The sequence below is a fragment of the Eptatretus burgeri genome, chromosome 16, assembly GCF_056783735.1.
Source record: "Eptatretus burgeri isolate ZD-2024b chromosome 16, Ebu_testis_v1, whole genome shotgun sequence".
NCBI lineage: Eukaryota > Metazoa > Chordata > Myxini > Myxiniformes > Myxinidae > Eptatretus > Eptatretus burgeri.
Window position 1 is genome coordinate 14,486,114 of NC_140976.1, and position 13,743 is coordinate 14,499,856.

At 42.6% G+C, this 13,743-nt stretch overlaps 1 long non-coding RNA gene across 2 annotated transcripts in view; it reads right to left on the reverse strand.

Annotated features, from left to right (window-relative positions):
* LOC147010563 (uncharacterized) overlaps window positions 1–13,743 on the reverse strand; it is a 40,600-nt gene that overhangs the window by 9,856 nt on the left and 17,001 nt on the right. Inside the window, exon 3 of one of the 2 annotated variants that reach the window (XR_015052300.1) lies at window positions 7,867–8,130. This is a non-coding gene — a long non-coding RNA (uncharacterized LOC147010563). Of the gene's footprint in view, window positions 1–7,866; window positions 13,742–13,743 lie in introns of those variants that run through there. The other variant, XR_015052299.1, reaches the window with a different exon arrangement.

A 13,743-nucleotide genomic window follows, 5' to 3' on the forward strand; every position in this document is an offset into this window, starting at 1 on the left:
TTATGATGAGAATTAGCGGTTTTGGGGCCACCGTTGGCATGGCCTTGCTCACGGTAGGCTTGGGAGCTGTAGACCGTGTGTCAGAACCCGTGAGTGCTTGGAGAGGTGTTCATTCGAGTTGTCGATGGAAACAAGGCATCCTCACTTTATGAGTCATGCATACCTGGTTTAAAATGGCCTTGTGAATATGTTGCACATCTCACGGCACTGGAAGCCTAAATGTGCGCATACCAATATGCTGTTCCAAGAGCTTTAACAACCAGTCGCAACAACTGTTTCTACATGATATCTTCACAGCACCATGAAAGGTAGAGACATGAGGTCAAGGAGAATATCTGAACCAGCCAGAATAATGTGTGGTCATAAATGCTGTCACAAGTACGGAAAGCCTGTCGATTAAAGTCCACCATCAGAACCTCACGTTTGTCAATCAAACTGAAGGTCGTTCAAACTATGGTATACCGATAACTTCTCCAAGGAATAGGGCTCGCAGGATGGCCTGCAGGTACGCATTGTCCAGCCTGTGGTTGAATCCCGACCCAGCTATAAACTGCCATCCCGATGTTTCACAGGCAGGGTAATTCATCAATGTGTGTGCCGTCCCTCGGATGGTCGTTAAACTGGACGTCCCGTCTGCTGGCATCCGTTGATCGATGTTAGAGATCTCATGATGTCCTCATGAAGAGTAGGCGAGCTATCACCAGCACCCTGAACAACTTACAAATTCCTGCCCTAGCCTACAGAGAGCATTACATCAGCGGCACAGCCGTGCCCTCAGCCAATAATGCTACCCTGCAGCCCTGTGCAGTGTGTTGCATACAATAGAAGTGTAAGGAATATATTTCAATGGTTTCAACAGTCAGTATCCAGGCAAGTCATAATAATATTACATTTGTAACATTACACCTTAAGTAATGGTGTTGTCAACTGGCCAACATCATCCTCACTCTCGTGTTTTCCTCTATATCCCATCAAAGGACACAGACTTGCCTGGCATGATGCGATACCTTACTCCCCTGGGAGCGATTTGAATTTCAAAAAGACTGAACGGCCATTTCATTCCAACTGACTGTGCCATCACCACAATGGGGTAAGGTGGTGTTGCATATCTCTCTGTCTATTAAGTCTCCAAGATTTTTTCAGATGTGTTTTTGTAACTGTGACATGTTCTATGATTGAGTAATACACCATCAACCCATTGTTTGGTTTCAGCTTTTACAAGGTGTGATTTTTACTGGCAGGTGCACTGTAGTCATTGTTTCCTTTGCAGCTGTGGCTGCTGGCTGCATCATTTTCTAGAAGTGCGGTCATGCCCCTTGTTTCCAGTAAGCTGGTACTCATTTTGCCAACCCTGGATGGATGACAGGCTGAGTCAACCTACCTGGTGTTATTTCAACTCCATGACAGGTGCTCAAACTCAAGACCCAAAGATCTTAAGCCAGCAACCTCAACGGTTAAGCCAACACCAGGTTTATGGCAGGTGCACCATCAGTATGCTTAACCATCACCATCTCAGTCACCCTTTAAAAACATCCATTTCCATTGCCTTTGGTATCATGGAACGTCCTTGTTTTATTAATGTATTTCTTTCTCATGAGCTTTACACAATGCGAGGACAAAATAGGAGAAAAAAAAAATGGAGCTGCCATCATTAGGTACGGTATTAAGAATGCATGGAAGCAGCGATAACAAAGAGGGAATTTGCATAGCTTTCAAATAAACTATTTCCACACGGGCTGCCTGCTTTGACCTGCACCAAGGCTTGTTGGCACCAGGCCCAGCAACACCCCCAAGGCAACGGCAGCAAGCTGAACTGCTTCAATGAACATAGTTTCTATCTCGATACACCGTCTGCACGGGCGGAACTCGTACTAGTATCTTCAAGTCCAGGTCTTGTCATGTTTAGAATGATATGACGCCTGTACTTCAACCACTGAGGCCTAAACAAATTCAAACCCATCATTGTTCGTACCACAGTACCTTCAAGTCCAGATCTTGTAATGTTTAGAATGATGAGGCTTGCACTTCAACCACTGAGGCCTAAACAAATTCAAATCCATGACTGTTCGTACTAGTGTCTTCAAGTCCAGGTCTTGTCGTGTGTCGAATGATGTGAGGCTTGCACTTCAACCAATGAGGCCTAAACAAATTCAAATCCATGACTGTTCGTACTAATATCTTCAAGCCCCGGTCTTGTCGTGTGTAGAATGATGTGAGGCCGACACTTCAACCAATGAGGCCTAAACAAATTCAAATCCATGACTGTTCGTACTAGTGTCTTCAAGTCCAGGTCTTGTCGTGTGTCGAATGATGTGAGGCTTGCACTTCAACCAATGAGGCCTAAACAAATTCAAATCCATGACTGTTCGTACTAATATCTTCAAGCCCCGGTCTTGTCGTGTGTAGAATGATGTGAGGCCGACACTTCAACCAATGAGGCCTAAACAAATTCAAACCATTGACTGTTCCAGAAAATGGACCAATCGATTCGAGGTTCCTTTGGAAACAAAACGCCCGAGTCTAATTACACGCTAAAATGAGTAGGTGCATTGATTTAAGTCGGTTTGGAAGAATGTTTTGCGAACCCAAATCTCGGGTAGAATTGCAAAGAAAGAGCTGACTGGTGGAAAGGAAAATGCTCAGCGGCATTTGCGTCAGCACAGGATTGTACCGCAGACCGAACAAGCTTGGAGTTTGGTACCATTTGCAACACGCTGGAGTTATTACCCCACACACGCGGAGCGAAAAGTGAGATTAAACACTTGGTTCACTTTCTCTGTCTGTCCACAAACGTCAGTGTATGATCGAGGAACAACTTGATTTAAATTTAACGTTATATTTTGAGTATGAATTGGAAAACGAACCTGTGGTTTAGCAGAAATTTGGCTCCGAATTCATCCCGATTGCACACGTGGAGAGCGGAGTGAGATCACTTTTTCACTCTGTCTGCCTGTCTGACAGTCAAACAAAATTGAAAATCAATCAAAACAGGAAATTTACCATTTTTAAGGTCGTCATAAAGGACACAAACAGGCACAAAACTAATGTAACATGTGAGATAAGGTGGAGTAAAAGACGGTGCATCAACGGCGGTAAACTTCCGGAATTTTTTTTTTTCCCTTCGTTTGAAATATTTAATTTATTTCCATTCAATTATATACTTGAACACCGCAGAACACAAATCGCCTTTTTGACACTTTCAAACAGCTTTCATTTAGCAGGACTGGGAAAAAATATTATGGCATTTTACATCATCTCGACCAATTAAATTTGCTGCTCCCAGACTCCAGCCACATCCTCTTTTTTTTCTCAAGACGGCATTGGGTATGGTGTTCTGTGAACTCCCTGGTTTTTATTTTTATTTTACTCATTATTATTACCCTCGCCGAAGGAGAGGGCATTGTATTTGGGTCCGTTTGTTTGTCTGTCTGTCTGTTTGTTTGTGTGCACAGAACTTTCATGTTTTTCTCCACAACCGCTTGTTGGATTGAGACGAAATTTTCATCATTGGTGCGACTACTCATGCAGAATGTTTTAATCATAAATTATGATGTCATAGGTCACGTGGTGTGGCAGCCATATTGGAAAAACGGAAAAATTTGGACCTCTATCGCCGAAATCGCACGAAGAAAAAATTGAAACTTGGCACAGAGCAAGTACTTCTCATGGGGAATTAGTGTGATTTTTTTTAACGACGTCATAGGTACCTTCATTATGACATCATAATTGCAGATGTGGAATGCTACATCTGATCAGTATGAAAATTTTTGAGGGTCATCTAGGGATAAAATGGTCCACAAAATTTTTTTTGATGACATCATCAGTCATGTGATTCGGTAGCCATATTGTTTTTTGTTTTTTTTTAACCTTCAAAAATCTTCTTCTCTAAATTAGCTGAACAGATCGAGGCAAAACTTTACACATATGACCACCTATCTATGAGGAACAAAAGGTTCACACATATGACGTCATCGGTCACATTGTTTGGCAGTGGTATTGGATTTAAGAAAAATATTAAATAATGTTTTCTCTGGAACCACGTAATCAATCGACGTGAAACTTCAAAATTATGATCCAGTAGTGATGGGGAATAAATATTTTAAATTTCAACTTCATGGGAAGCATGGTCTGGCAGCCAGAATTTTTTGTTTTGTTTTGAATAAGGCTCACTTGGCTGTACCTGGATGGATTTGATGGTAGAGGAGTAGCAACTGAAATGTGAATCCGATCCAGGTTCCTCCTGATAACTTCATCTTTGCTTTTTGCTTGTTCGGGTTCCTTCTGATGATTCCAATGCAGGAATGTACCTATTTGGTCTTCCATTTGATTTGAATTGAATTTATTTTAATCCCATTCTGAATTCAATTGCATTATAATAATAATAATATACGTCATGGGTCAGGGTCAGGTGTCCGATCAAAGCGGGGTTGCATCAAAGCGGGATGTCTTGGTACCCGGTCATCACTGCCAGCAGTTATAAAGTGGCAGTTCTAATTATGTCTCTTATTACTTATTAATTACATAACCCACCAGTACATAAAGGCCACACAAAATACACCACACAAAACTCCACAAACACCACACAAAACAAGAAAAAGAACAATCAGAGATTGCAAACCCTCGCCAGGACTTCCTTTGTGTGGTGTATTTTGTGTGGTGCTTCGAGAAAGAAGACCAGAAAGGAGGTGGTAGAAGACAGAGACTGCCAGCGTGTCTGTGATGGGAAAGTGATAAGCCCATAGATTCAGCTTCATCACAGGAAAAAAAGGGGGGAGGATACCAACAGCAGGGTTGAAGAACAAAATAGCAGGAGACTTGGACAAATAGGGGATGTAGTGAATAATGAGGGCTAGAGGAAACATGAAGCGGACAAGATGTATGCAGAAGCAAACTCTCTGGAAGAAAAAATTGGAAAGTTGGAAGTATGTGGCCTTGTGGGTTGAGGGGAGTGGGCAAGGGGGGAGGACTAAAGTGTGTGGAAAAAATAATGGTTTTGGATGATATGAGGGATGGTGGTGAACGGCGGCTGTCTTGAAGACCTGGAGGAAAGTATAAGATTGAAGACAATGTGGAAGTTGGTTCCACAGGTGGCAAAAAAAGAGGAAAGAATGAGTGGAGGTGAGCAGTGATTCTAGATTTTGGGGTTTCACCAGAAGGGGGTTGGTGGTGGACCGCATGTACTCTGCCTGGGGGGTGAGGGGAGACAAAGCACGGAAAGAGCATTGGGTGCAACTAGAGTCCCTTTATAGAGTAGCGACAACTAACGATTTGACGCCATTTTGAGTCCATTCAGTGCGGTGCACGTGCGGAGCTGCCGTTTGGTGCTCGTGCATTGAACCGTGTATTCCATTATGTTCTCTATGTATGAGAGATGGGAATGGTCTTTTCCATGTTGATAATGAGCAAATTATGTGAAAATGACAAAATAGAAGATTTATGACAACTAAGAGCCATATGATGAAGAAGAAATTCACAGAGCTGGTTGTGATTTAACAGTCACAGACATTTAGAACCATGACAAAGAAGGAATGAACTAGACAAGTCCACGTGCTGCTTATTTCAGCCTCATTTTGATTTCAGGGAGGCGAGAGCGAGACTCGAACTCTCACCTCCCTGCTTATACATGTACAATGCACAACACAATGTTAAGACTTATTTTTGTATTTCTGCAGTTGTTTGACCTTGTTTATCGTGTGTGGGTATATATTTGTGTTTGTTTAATTTTCATATTTAAATTATTAATCCAAACTTTGCTGCATGTTTCTGATCAGATATTAATCCCACCAAAAATAGATTAGCCCACCCCAATCTCTCTCTCTCTCTCTCTCTCTCTCTCTCTCTCTCTCTCTCTCTCTCTCTCTCTCTCTCTCTCTCTCTCTCTCTCTCTCTCTCTCTCTCTCTCTCTCTCTCTCTCTCTCTCTCTCTCTCTCTCTCTCTCTCTCTCTCTCTCTCTCTCTCTCTCTCTCTCTCTCTCTCTCTCTCTCTCTCTCTCTCTCTCTCTCTCTCTCTCTCTCTCTCTCTCTCTCTCTCTCTCTCTCTTACACACACACACACACACACACACACACACACACACACACACACACACACGCACACACACACACACACACACAATCTCTAATACATATACAAATTACACATTTACAATCACACACACATACACGCATGTACTAATGCAAATACATACAAGTTATAAATTGAAAGTCACACACAAATACAAGTTAATGTCCTCACACATTCAAATCAACAGAGACAAATACATACATTCAATGCATGCCCCACCCCCCGATGCCCCCCTCATGCCCCATGCCCCCCTCATGAGCCCATGCCCCCCATGTCCCCCTCGTGCCCCCCCACCCGAAGGTAAAAGCCAGTCCCGACCATTCCACACTCAGAAGTTAGATGGTCTCCCTTCTACGCTTCTATGGGGTGTCGACCTGTTTAGTATCCTGAGATCTGGCAGTCTACACCCACACCAATAGATTTTAAATCTTTGGTATAACCTACTCTTAAAAGCTTTAAAAAAAGGTTAGGGTTTAGGGTTAGGGTTAGATTTAGGTTTAGAGTCATGGTTTAGGGTTAGGGTCAGAATTAGGGTTAGTGTTGACCCTAATTCTGCCTTTGAAGAGTGGGCCATGTTAGCCCGTGGGCCGAGTTAGCCCGGATCCGTTCTCCGTTCATTCGTCTTTGTTTTGACTTTAGTTTCACTTTGACGTTGAGTCTGAGTCTGCCTTTGGAGACATGATCTGGAGTCTAGACCCTATATTAATTGATCTAGCTCGAAGACTCCAACTCAAACTTAATTTTAAATAAAGATGCCTTCCCCTTCAAGTGCTAATTAATCCACGAGCAATGGATAACAAGCCTGGAAAGCCAAAGCAAAGGCCAGTCTCACTCGCAGCACACAAGTATACACATATGGGACCATGACCACCATCACACTGACCTGGCAGAGAATTGACCAAGAAGTTGCTTTCCATCCAACAAGACTGACTGTTCTCCGAGATTTTCCATCTTTTAGCATCTGATGGAAATCTATACATCTTGCATCCCTTCTCCGTTCTATTTGTGCACCCAAAGGGGCAACAACCTGTCATTTTGTCGTAAAATCGATGTAAAACATGAATGAGAACGCTGCGTACTGCGGGAACGTTAAAACGTGCCCGGTATACGTCCGATCCTGTCCGCGATGGACTCAAAATGGCTCCACGCAATCACGTGACTAGATTTTTCTGGACCCTCCATGTCGCTACTCTATCTATAAAGGGACTCTCGGTGCAACACCAGAAAGGAGGCAGTAGAAGACAAAGAATACCAACGTGTCTATGATGGGAAAGTGATAGGCCCATATATTCAGCTTCATCACAGGAAATTCCAATGATCTTGAAGGCCTTGGTTTCCATAGCATCAAGTGCAAGATTTGAGGCAGGGGCACCAGACCAGAGGGGAGAGCAATCCTCCATCAAACTGCTGATGAAGGCCTTGTTAGTGAATAGGAGGTCAGGTGTGCCAAGGAAGGATCTTGCGTGATGGAGGATGCCCAGTCGATGACAAGCTTTGGAGGCCAACTTTGTAATATGGTTTGCCCAAGAAAGAACATGGCTGATATTGAGATCCAGGAGTTTGAGTGACTGAACTTCCTCAAGAGGATTGTGAAATAAGTACACGATGAGTCGTAAGTTGCTCCGGCATGTGCTTCCATACCTGACCTGACCTGAGTTGTAAGTCCCAGGACTCGGTTTTAGCTGCTTTTGCATGATTTGTTCATACAGTACCGTCTATCAGGGTGAGCCATAAGCCCCAGGAGTAATAACAGGAATACATAATAACGGGAGAAATAAAATATTACACAAATACAACAATTACCTCCTTAGACATCGAGTAGATCCGTATGCAATTTCATCATCTTGTTTGCGTTTCTCCTCTCCTGGTAGCACACCACTGCTACCAGCCTCTCTTCCACTGTTAATGGACTGGTATCTGCCATCTTGGTTTGATGTATTATTTGTCTATCTGGAAAAAAAGAAAACAGGATAAATACATGGTATAAACAAATCTTGTATAAGCAGTTGATACTGTGTCCTGGGACTTATGACTCACCCTGGAGATGGGAAGGTTTGCCAGACAGTCCTTTTGGAGAGAGATAGTGAGAGTGTTAGATTTGCAGCATTGAAAGACATATTCCAAGTGTTTGAGCAGCATTTAATTTTGTCAATGTCTGAAGATCGGGAAGAGGCTGCAGCCTGCCTGTCTGGAGGAAGGGGGATGTCACAGATAAAGGGGATTTTCCAGAGAGTCAGATTGACTCGGACAGATCGTTGATGAAGATTCGGAATAGGACTGGGCCCAGCACACTGTATTGGGGGACTCTAGCCTTAACAGGGAAAGGAGACGAATGGATTCCATCGAGAGCCTCATATTGGCTTTGAGAGTGGAGGAAGTCAGTAAGCCATGTGTGGAGTTGGTCTTGAATGCTATAAGCATAGAGTTTGGAGAGTAAGGTAGCATGCTAGACTGTATCGAAAGCTCGAGACAGTGGCTTGCAAAAGGCCTCCACCAGCTTTGCACAGTGACATGATGGAATATTTTCCCATTCTTCACGTGAAAATTGTTTCGTTCTGCCAAGTTTGATAGGGATCGTCAATGGACCACAATCCTCAAATCTCTCCATAAATGTTAAATTGGGTTAAAGTCAGGCCTTTGACTGGACCACTCAATCACATTTATATTCTTCTTATTCAGCCACTCCAGTGTGGCTTTAGCTTTGTGCTTCGGATCATTGTCCTGCTGAAATGTGAATCTCCTACCCAGTTTTAGATTCATGGCTGACCCAAGCAGGTTTTCATCAAGGATTCTCCTGCACTTCGCACTGTCCGTTGTCCCTTCTATCCTGACAAGCTTGCCAGTCTCAGCTGATTAAAAGCAGCCCCATAACATGATGCTGCCACAAGCATGCTTGACAGTAAGGATGGTGTTGACTGGGTGATGTGCAGTGTTGGGTTTGTGCCAGATGTAACGTTTTTAATTTAGACCAAAAAGTTAATTCTTTTGTCTAGTCTGACCACAAAACTTTTTTCCATATGCTTACAGTTTCATAAAGATGCTTTTTTTGCAAATTCCATTTGAGTTTTTAGATACGTTTTTTTCAGTAATGGCTTCTTTCTTGCCACCTATCCATACAGGCCAGCTTTGTGAAGGGAACAGAATATTGTTTATTTATGAACACTGACTCCCATCTCGGACATAGAGCCTTGCAGATCATTCAAAGTCATTGGTGGATTTACAGTGACATCCTGAACCAGTTTCCTGCTTGCCCGGCTGTTGAGTTTGGATGGGCGATCTGATCTGGGTAGAGTATGGGTGGTGTGATACGTCTTCCACTACTTAATGATGGATTTCACCCTTACGTACTCAAAGGGATAATGAGTGACTGAGATATTCTTATAACCCTCTCCTGAATGGTACTTCTCCACCACTTCATGTCTGACTTCTTTGGAAAGCTCCTTGGTCTTCATGCTTGCCTTGTTGGTTGACCAAGTGAGTTGTACCTTAAAACTCCTTAGACAAGTCGGGAAGATTAATTATTGAAATTAAACTACTGATTACATACAGGTGAAACCTACTGCACTTGTTTTGTAACTTTTCAAACAAATAATTTACTCCTGAAGTGATTTAGGGTTCATTAATAAAGGGTTTGAATTCTTATGCAGCTGAGAATCATCTAATTTTCTCTGTTAATTTGACTTATTCACATTTTATCTGCATTTTTTTTTTAGCTTAACCACTTTGGAGTAGTTTGTGAAGATTCTATTTATTAAGTTTGATTTGAAAGAATCATGAAATAAGCTCATGTAGCATCAAAATGTGAAAATTTGGATGTAAGGGGCAAATACTTTTGCAGGCCACTGTATGTCAAGAGAGATGGCTCTGATCTCATGTCTGACATTGAGGGCACCCATCCATTGTTGGGAGAGTTGAAACAGAATGTCCAAGGTAGTTAGTGGGTATTTCGGGAGAAATTTCCCCCACCCTTCCTCCACCCCCATTTTCTGCCAACCCATGAGGTATGTCCATGCTCTATCTTCTAATTGCTGTGCATCAAGTGATGTCATCTTCTCCACTTTAAGAAACTGTCTTTGAAAGCTGAGGATCCCTGTTCTGGAATTTTCTTGTTTAACAGTTTTTATTGATTGTTGGTGTTAATCTGTTGATATAATTGCACATGTTGTTGAGGGCCTTTGCACGTTTCATGCATGTCTCACATTCTCGTCGGCCTCATCCAGGCCTGTTGCTGTTTTTCCTCCCCTTCCTCTTTCCCCGTTTGTTCATTCCTACTTGTTGTCCCACTGCCGATGTGTTGCCTTCCCCCCTCTCGCTCTTCAGTGAGCCTCGATTTTATGGAAAAAGTAAGCCAAGGTAATTGACATTCAACAAAATAGAAATTAAAACTTCTTATGAGATGATAACTGATCTAAAATATAGATCCATCATGGTTCATGATTATAAATGCATCACTCAAATAATGTAAACTACCACTGACGGTAGTTGAACAACAGAGCTTATATATGTTACAGTACAGTAACAATTTATTGACAGTCAGTGTTTGCAATTTATTTTTTATTCCAGAATCATTTTGTGTAACACAAACAATCCAGCGTTAATTATCGTTAGTACGCACACTTATTCTCCAAAAAACAACATCCTGGATCAGACGTTATGGTGTTTTTCTTTTCAAATTTGAAAATGCAATTCTCTTTGAGTCATGAATAATACACCGCCATATAGGTCTAGCTTAATGCAAGATGTCCCAGATGTAATGCCAACTTACAAACTCCACCATCTTACTAAATTTGTCATTCCAACGCCGAGCGTATGGCATTCTGCCCGGCGCCTACGGACGCAAGTGGCTGACAATGGCCTTTAAGCTGTTAGGGTTAGGGCTGTTCGGTCAGATATATGGGTTAGGTGCTCGACTGTCAGTGAAGCAAGAGGATGGGTTCAGTGCTGGACGCTGGGATGACTTGGCACGTCTGTGGAGGCCTAGCCTAGCGCTAGACCGCTAGACGTCACGCCATAAAAAGGAGCATGACAGACAGAGGGATGGATGAACAGAGAAATGTGGCAACTTTAATATGCAGCCGAGATAATTTGAGTTCGCCTGGAAGCATTGTCATCGAAGCACAGAGCTTGTGATTCTGGAATCCCCGTTCCAACTTGCATTTGCTGCATTGGTTTGTCCATCGTCTTCCAATATTCATCATAATTCACGTAAATGTACACTTGCGTCTCCTGATGTCCTCACCCTCCAGTTAATAGGTATAAGCTCCGTAAGACTGGGTCGCCCTTTGTTAAGACTAAAGACATTGATGGGGAAAACATTCCAGCACTACGATGATAACTGACAATCATCATTTCATGAACAATATTGTATGCCATTCTATAATCCACTCGGAATACTCCAAATTCAGAAATTCGTGAGAATTGAACATTTTAGAACAGTGGAAGAGGTTTGGTGTCAGATTGATCTCAGCGATTCTTGTGCTTTGAGATAACACAGACAAGCTATGTGTGCCTAAGCAGCCGATGCGATAACAGCTCGGTATTTTTAGAGAAAGTGCTAATCTCCCTGTATCCTTTTCTGGCAAGCAAAGAGCTTTGGGTTCGATTTCCACCGATTGCTGTTTGCATTCCAATGCCACATCGTTGGTGACGTCGAGACAGTGATAAATCTTCCTGTTGAAATCAATTTTCGTGATTTCAACAACGTTCGTTTGAGGAGAATATCAGGGAAGCCAAGTCAGCACCATTCTCACTAATGAGCCGTCCCTCTTCATGTTCAGTGTCGGCCCAAGTACAGTAACTATTGTGCTGTTGTAGCTTGTGCAGTCAGTTGAATTCCCCAGACATTATTGCCTGGTAACCCAGCAAGCAGCAAGTTATAACTTAGAAGAAGAAAACAGTTGACTTGCATGGCAAAATGGTCATCATGAAAAATGCAGCAAGGAAGCATATTGATTTACTTATCAAGGAGTACGGTCGTACTCCATATGTAGGGATGTCATGGGGAAAAATGGCCGCCCATTCAAATTTGTACAAAATGATATGCTTAAAAATTAATCAAGCATTTCACAAGTGACTGACAATGGCCTTCAAGTTCAGCACTGAGTGCGGTGCAGTACATACCCGAGGATTGAATACAAACCAGAAGCACAAATCTAGGCATCTGCTGCACCAGTTAGAGGAGGTGCTTTCCAATAGGTAGCATTTGATGCTAGATTTGAAAATAAATAAAAAAAGGATTTTCAAATCAAAGGCCTTGGTGCACATTTCATTCCATTTCTCCCCACTGACCTATTTACGTACGCTCAGGGTAAGGTTAAAGAAAGCATGCGGCAATGTTATTTTGATTCCCTTTACGAGGCACACCTTGACTGAAAGCTCAATGTCACATAAATCTCCCACACTTGAAGCAAAAGCCAACTTTTCCCCCAAATTTAGCCCTGCCTTGCACTTGAAAATATTACACCAGCAAGAGGAGTGTATGCTCAAATACTATATTACACATCTGAGACTTGGAATCCCACCTGGTGGGCCTATGAACAGCAAGAGAAGAAATATGGATGGATAAACGTCAGTGGAGTCTGGAATTGGTGGGGTGGAAACTACATCATGGAGTGCCATCAAAATGAGAAAAGTCTAACGACAACGGCCAAGGAGGAGAACCACACATCACCAACCAAAGAAAGCGCGGGGGCAGGAAAAGTCATAGTGCACGTGTCCAATCAAATGGCCTGGTACTGTGATGAAAATTAATTCTAAAATATGAATCAAGAAGTGCAGAATGCACTTGAGTCAATTTTATTGAAGACCTCCATCCTTCATTTTGGACCTCTGGATTCAGGATCCTTCGTGGCCTGACCCGATCCTTTCAGCTCTGAGAAGCCATCTTAAAGAGCTGAGGATGTACTGGTTTCTGGAATGGTCTTGTTCGACAGTTCTTAATCGTTGGTGTTAAGTTGTTGATCGAATCAAATGTTTCTTCTTTGTGCAGTCTCATTGGGAGCCTTTGCGTGTGGTGTTGTGCTCGATCTGTGTGTGTGTCCTTGTCGGGACCAAGTGCTTGTGTGGGCCTCGCTCAAGGTCGAGCTGCATTTCATCCCTCTCCTCTTTTTCTTGGTCATTCATTTCCTTGCTTGTTGCCGCGCTGTCACGGCATTACCTTTTTACCCCCAGTTGCCACAAGTCCCGATTTCGTGGAGAAAATAAAAAGTAGATAAAATGTATTTTATGATAAATTTGGAAAAAAAAAAATTCCCCACTCTCCAATACCTTATTCTGTAAAATATTTTACAACGCTGGACTGTTACAGGAAAACGAGTGAGCCAAGTATTTTGAGGAAACACCGCCTGAAGCTTCACTGCTGCATTTCCTATCACAATGCAGAGGAAAGACTATTAAAAATGAAATTTGAAAAAGGAGAGAGAGAGAGGAATCAAGTAAAGAGAAAACCACGACATTCATGGATGTGCACTTCGCAGCTACTTTCACACCCTCAAATCGAATGAGCTCAGAAATGGACAATTCATATCTCTATCATAGTACTCATCCTGCGGGCAATCTTGTTCCAAGCGTGTAACATGTTAGCCAGCTATCATGTGCAGCCTGTGGCTGCTGGTTGCCTTATTTTCTGGGGATGTGGCTGTGCTGCTCATGCAGAGCTCTCGATAACAAGTACACTGGAAC